The 6,670-nt window shown below is 45.6% G+C and overlaps 1 non-coding gene across 1 annotated transcript; it reads right to left on the reverse strand.

Moving 5' to 3' along the window:
* Positions 1-278: 278 nt before the first annotated feature.
* Positions 279-385, reverse strand: LOC141603732 (small nucleolar RNA R71). The gene has a single exon (XR_012525590.1). It is a non-coding gene; the product is annotated as a small nucleolar RNA R71 (small nucleolar RNA).
* Between the last annotated feature and the right edge of the window lie 6,285 nt (positions 386-6,670).

The raw sequence follows: 6,670 nt of genomic DNA on the forward strand, positions 1-6,670 counted from the left end.
AGCCGTCCTATATCAATTTGGTTGAGAGAAACCAATTTGGGGAGCGTAATCGAAGATGCGGCTAAGCACATGGAAACCTTTATCGATTATTCTTTGTTCCATACCCCCCCACCGGTGGCGTGACCCGAATCGATAAAAGAAACCATGTTTATTTTCTCACTCGCGATCTTTGCAAGGGAGTGGTATAGGGATCGGACCGGGCTGCTCATGGAATAACAGACTGGAATTCACTGGCTTTAGCATTTTACAAGAAGTACTTTTCTGCATCGAAGACTATTGCCATTAGAGCTCAGATCACGTGCTTTAAACAGGGGCCTGATGAGAACTTTCATGAAGCATGGGTCCGTTTCAAGAAGCTGGTGCGAACCATTCCGCACCATGGGTTCGAGAAGTGGAGTCTTTGTAATCAGTTCTATAATGGGCTATACGACGATCAGAGAGCTATTTTGGATGCTGCAGCCAATGGCCGATTTGCTGAGAACATGGGAGAGACTAAGGGGTGGAAGATCATTGATGATTTGGCCACCCATAAGGCTGAGTATGGGAACTCCAGAGGAAATCAAAGAAGAGTGCTTGAATCTTCTTCTCGTAGCCGCACTAGAAGATCTTCTTTGCGAGATTTGACAAATATGAGTTGGGAGGAGCTTCCAAAGGAGGGATGTATCAGGTAAATGCTGTTTCAGACGGTCCTTTCGTCCGTAGAAGATGTGGAGCTGAGGGACATGTTTCAGAGAATTGTCCTAGTCCTTTTGAGCAATGTGATGCCTTTCAACATTACAGGCAGACAAATACTTATTATGAGCCGAATGTCCATCCCAATTTGAGGTGGACAAGCCAAAATGTGCTCAATCCTACTCCTCCTCCAAACCAGCAGCGGCCGTATATTCCTCCACATAAGAATCAACAAGGCTTTCAGAAACCTCCGTCTTTCAATCCCCCTAACCATGGTGCATCATCTTCCGGTGGGGTGAGTGAAATAGGTGAGATAAAGTCTATGTTGCAATCCATTACAAAGCAGTTGCAGTTGAGTGATCAACAAAATCAACAGAAGGACGCGTCTATAAAGGCACTTGAAACTCAAGTTGCCCAATTGGCCGCAAATCAATCCACGAGGAAGTAGGGTCATTTACCGACTCAAAATGAGAAGAATCCACATGAGACGGTAAATCTGATAGAATTGAGAAGCGGTCTTTCTTATGAGGGACCAGAAGTGTTGAAATCAGACCCGAGGATAGCCAAAACTGATGATGAACAGTGTTCTGGCGAAAATAACGAGCTATCAGCCAAGAAAGTGCTCGATCGACTGATTTCAGGTGGTCGATCGAGTAGAAATGGTGAAGAAACAGGTCGATCGAGCAGTTTTTCTGTTCGATCGAGTGAAGAGCAAAGTGGAGTTGGTCGATCGAGTGGAAATTGTACTCGATCGACTGACATTTATGCAAAAACTGCTCGATCGAATGAAGAAATTGGTCGATCGAGTAGTATTGAAGGCGGGAAGCTTATTCGAGAGCCTGCTAGTGCTCGTTTAAGCGAGATATCACCGGAAAGACCTCGTTCGAGAGGTAAGAAGCGTCCAAAGGATACAGAACTTGCACCGGAAGATACATTGGAAGCGAGAAACAAGGGACTTGAGATACCTATCACGGTTCCCTTCCCGAGGCGGCTGCAGAATACAAAAGCTAATCAACAATTCGGCAAATTTGTCAAACTTTTGAAGAGCTTGGAAGTCACTGTGTCGTTCACTGAATTGCTGACAAAGGTACCCTCTTATTTAAAGTTTATGAAAGAAATTTTAGCGCGTAAGAGGACTATTAATGATAGTGAGACCGTAGCTTTGACTGAGGTAGGGTCAGCCCTATTTCAAAATAAGTTACCTCCTAAGCAATCAGACTCGGGTAGTTTTTCAATTCCATGTCATATCGGTATGCATTTGATTGATAACGCGCTATGCGATTTAGGCGCTAGCGTGAGTGTCTTACCATTGTCTCTAGCTAAGAGATTTGGTTTGACAAAGCTGAGTTGCACCAACATGACTGTCCAGATGGCCGACCGTAGTTTATCACGGCCACTAGGTGTAGTAGAAGACGTACCTGTTCAGATCGGGAAGTTCTTTATTCCCGTTGATTTCGTTGTCTTAGACATCCCCGAAGATGCACACACCCCTATCATTTTAGGGAGACCATTTTTGTCCACTGCCCGTGCAGTAATAGACGTCGGGGGGAAGACTTTGACCTTTCAGGTAGGGGACGAGGAGCTGATTTTTCATCAGTCTAAGTTCCGGAGAGCTCCCATGCAAGCCCAGCCTTGTAATGCTCTCTCTTCTATTGATCCTATTATTGACACTCCAGATGAAAATTTGGAGAATCGTGCTGCTATTGTTAACTCTCCACCTCAGTCTGAGAGCAAAAAAGAGGAAAGTTCGTCTGTTTTCCTTGCTGCAGGTACAGATGAAAGCAATGAAGGAGCTGCCAAAGGACATGGTGTAATTATTATCAATCAAATTGAAGATGATGACGCTAAAGCTGGTGATAAAGGAGCAAGGACGAGGAAAGTTCGCGCTTACGTGGATGTGAACTACTCCCCTCCTACCGTTATAAGTGATAATTCATGCTCATGGAAGATGAAGAGGACAATCAATGTTGCTGAGATGACGTCCTCCAGTCAGGAGCCCTCCGAGGGGCTACTGAAATTTGTTGGGAATTAAGCGGGGAAATGCCCCGTGTATCACTTTGTAATAGATAATTTTCGAATTTCTTTTGAATTTGTTTTATTGCGTTTTAATTAGGACAATTAGTTTAGACAGTTTTTAGCATAGACGTAAGACTTTAGACTGTTCTTATCTATTTGGTATATTGGGAAATTTTTGCGTGTATGCAGGTTTGGGGAAGTTTCACGCATTCCAAGGGAGAAAAGACGAAAATTCAAGAGCTTACGCGCGAAAAGCCCTCGGTCGAGCACTTTTTGTACTCGATCGAGTGAAAATTTGGTCGATCGAGCACTCCTACAGGTCGATCGTGTAAGACAAAAAGGGAGAGTTCTCGATCGAGTAGAATTCTACTCGATCGAGTGACTGGAGCATAAAAGTGCTCGATCGAGTGGTTTAAAACCACTCGATCGAGTGAAATGAACAGTATACAGGGAGTATTTTGCTTTAAACTCTTTTGTTTTGTTCTAAACTTCATTTTCCCCTAATTTTTCGTCTATCAAACCCTAATTGCGATTCAAACTCTCCCAAATCCCCTTGTTTCTTGCCTAATCACCAATTTCGTTTCCTATATTTCCTTGTTTGCTTATTAATTTCAAGAGCCCCTTATTTTCCCCTTCATTTGTATTGATTATCTCGGTTTTAAAAGGGTTTTCGGGTTTGCGGTTTTTCGACAAAAAAATCGCCATTGTTGCTTGTTTATTTGAAGATTAATTGCAATTGTAGGATCATTCCTATCAAGTAAGCATTTCTTTTACCTTCTTTGTATCCTGATTTCGATTATTTGGAATTTTATGAGGTAAAAATCGAATTTATGGTTTGAATATCCATTGTAGGTCGATTTTTCGACTTTAATTGAGTTTATTGCCCTTGCTTAGCTTACTTGATGATCATAATTTCCCTTCCTCGCTGTCTTGCATGCTTAATTTGAATTTCACATGATTTTTGTGGTATGGTTCATGACAGTCGAATTTTTCGACTGTCACTTCGGTTTTGCTGCTGTATCTTGCCTAGTTAGCATCTTTGTTGCGATTTTGCTGCTGATTGTTAACTGAAATCGCACTCCCGTCGATGCTTAGCCATGTTTTCATCGAACCTTTGCCTGTAAACTGCGATTAGGGTTGTTTAAGTCAAATTTTTCGACTGTCAGACGATCTATATGCTGCATTGCTTTAATTAACCTCGTTGTTCTCACTTGATCTTTGTTGTTAATCGCCACTCCCGTCCCCTATCGCCATTACATCTTTGTAATTCGAATTTGTTTGAGGATTGTTGGGAATTCTATCTTTGTAGAGTCGAATTTTTCGACTTTTAGGGGATTTATATCTTTGCCACATCTTTGGTTTTACATCTTTGTTTTAGCCACGGTTAGCAGTCGTTTTCTTATCATACCCCTTGTTTTGATTACAGGATGGAGTCTAGTACTTTACCTTCTACTAGTACCACTTCTAGCCCGTCCTTGAGTGAGTCAGTGGCCCCTGCTGTTGCCACTACCACCACCTTAGTCACCACTGCAGCCCCAGTTTTCCTTGTTTCAGCTGCAGGGACGGTTTTTACTCCAACTAGCTCAGCTGCTAGCTCAGTTCAGGCTACCTCTTCCTCTACGGTCACCACCACAGCTAGCACTGCTGCTAGTTCCTCTTCAGCGGTGACCATAGTAGGCACTACCTCTGCACCACCCCCTATTTTTACACCTGTGGCGGACTCGCCAGCAGTCGCAGCCCTGGTTCCTCACACCGTCGCTTTATGGGCTTCTGCCTTGAGTTCCAGAGGCCGGGGTCGTATACAGTCTCGAGCTACGCCAGCTCCTGTTACCTCTACTTCCGCTCCTAGCACTTCTACAACCGCCGCTTATCCTTCCGCTCTACTTCTGCATCATACGGTCGAGGAGACACCTCCCTCGACTCTCACCCAGATTATCCGCAGGTATTATTCGTTAACGCTTTACACCGAACAAAATTTTATAACCTGCTTAAGTGTGTGCATGTACCTTCCCGATTTCTAGAGGAATCGGCGCTTACGAGACTCGGCATTTACGAGTCGGGTTGTGACTTACTACGGGCCACATGGATGCCTGGCCTCATCACTATGAGAGGCCGTACCTTTTTAGAGCTGAGTCTCGAGTTTCTCAGCTCTTTCACCTTCTCCCCTGATGCGCACAAGACTGACCCCGACAGCCTTTCAGTCTCCTTCCGGTTGTTTAACCGGACTTTTCCGATGCCATTAGCGGAGTTTGGTAGGTTACTTTACCTTTCCTCTACGGGCTTGATGCCGCCCGAGGAAGGTCTACCGTCGACTTTGGCGGTGTCTGGCCCAGACCACTTTTAGGGAGCGAAAGCTCCATCAAGTCCACCTACCCCCTGTCCGTGTTTTCCTTAGACTGATGGGGAGCACTATCTTCGGCCGAAAGGAGCCGAACAACATTACCAACAACGAGCTCTCCATCCTGGGCGGTTACCTGAACGTCGACTGCGAGGGTCCCTTCACCCTAAACATTGCGTACTTGACCGCTCAGTACCTTCTGAGCCAGGGGAAGAAGGAGGTGGGAACCATTTCCTGCGGTGGCATAGCCACCATTCTTGCCCGTCGCCTTTTCCCCGTTTGGCCTCGTGACTTGTAGTACCTCGCTGGAGAGAGGCTACTGAGTCTGGACGCCATGCTCTCTCAGCATTGGCGTACCCCAGACTACCAGACTTGGAAGATAGACGGCTCCTTGTCTGTTGTCTTACCCTGTGAGACTCTCCCCCGTCTTGAGCCCTTGCCTACTGTCGCAAAGGGCCACCGTCTGCCACCACTACCTCTCCTTCACCTTCCACCCAGACCTACTCCTGATGCACCTGCCGCCAAGAAGCGGCGACTTGAGACTGGAGAGAGGTCCACACCTTCAGGGAGCACCCAGCCTTCCATGGCTACTCCCGATCCAACCCCTACTCCCACTACTACTACCACTCCTACTCCTACTCCACCTCCCACTGACCAGACTGACCCGGTCTTATCGGCTACTTATAGACTACCTCCTCCCTTTGTGGCGCCCGCGGTCGTAGACCAAGGGGCGCCGTTTACGGTTTGTTGCGTGAGATTGCAGAGCGTCAGGCTCGTATGGAGAGGGACTTAGCTTTGACCCTTCACCCTCTGTACGAGTACCACTTGCGGATACACAGACCGATCCCAGAGGGTTGGCCACACCCTTCCTTCTTCAGGTACCCAGCTGAGAGGTACCCGGCGTCAGAGGAGGAGGAGGAGGACGAGGAGCCAGAGGTGGCAGTGGAGAGAGCTCGCGCTGAGGAGCGGAGGAGGAGAGAGGAGGAGGAGGACCCGGAGTACATGGCGGAGGTTGGCCGTGAGAGCAGTGACGACGACGACGAGTAGCTACTGGTCTACTCACTTCCCCAGTTTTCTGGCTGGTTTGGGGAAGTTCGTATTTTGTATGTATCTTTCACTCTTTTATTTTGTCTCCTTTATTTCATTGTTTTTATTTTGTTGGTTGTATATTCCCGATCCCCTGCATATATCTGCTGGTGTATGCTGGAGGACAACGAGGGCGTTGTTCGTTTTGATTTGGGGAGGGTATTGCATCCTTTTGAGTCTGCATCTGCATCTGTTTTTACATTCACGTTTACTTTTCAGCTTGCATTGTTCTTTATTTTCCATCAAAAATCCAAAAAAAGTAGAAAATTTCAAAAAATCAAAACATTTTCACGTTTATTTTTGCATATAGGTTGAGTCGGAACGGTAGATTTCCATGATGACAATGCACTATAACTTGTCAATTTACTAGAGCCTTGCACTTTATTGATAGTTATTAGCTTTGTCATACGCATAGTCTACGAATTTCTGTTCAAATATAAGCTGACTGTTTAGACTTGACCTATAAATTGGGAAACTACTTAAAAATTCTGAGATATTAGATCCCATAACTGGTGATATTCATGACCAGTTCATTAGGAATTTTGAGTAGTACTCCTT

Source organism: Silene latifolia, chromosome 9 (genome assembly GCF_048544455.1).
Source record: "Silene latifolia isolate original U9 population chromosome 9, ASM4854445v1, whole genome shotgun sequence".
Taxonomy (NCBI): domain Eukaryota; kingdom Viridiplantae; phylum Streptophyta; class Magnoliopsida; order Caryophyllales; family Caryophyllaceae; genus Silene; species Silene latifolia.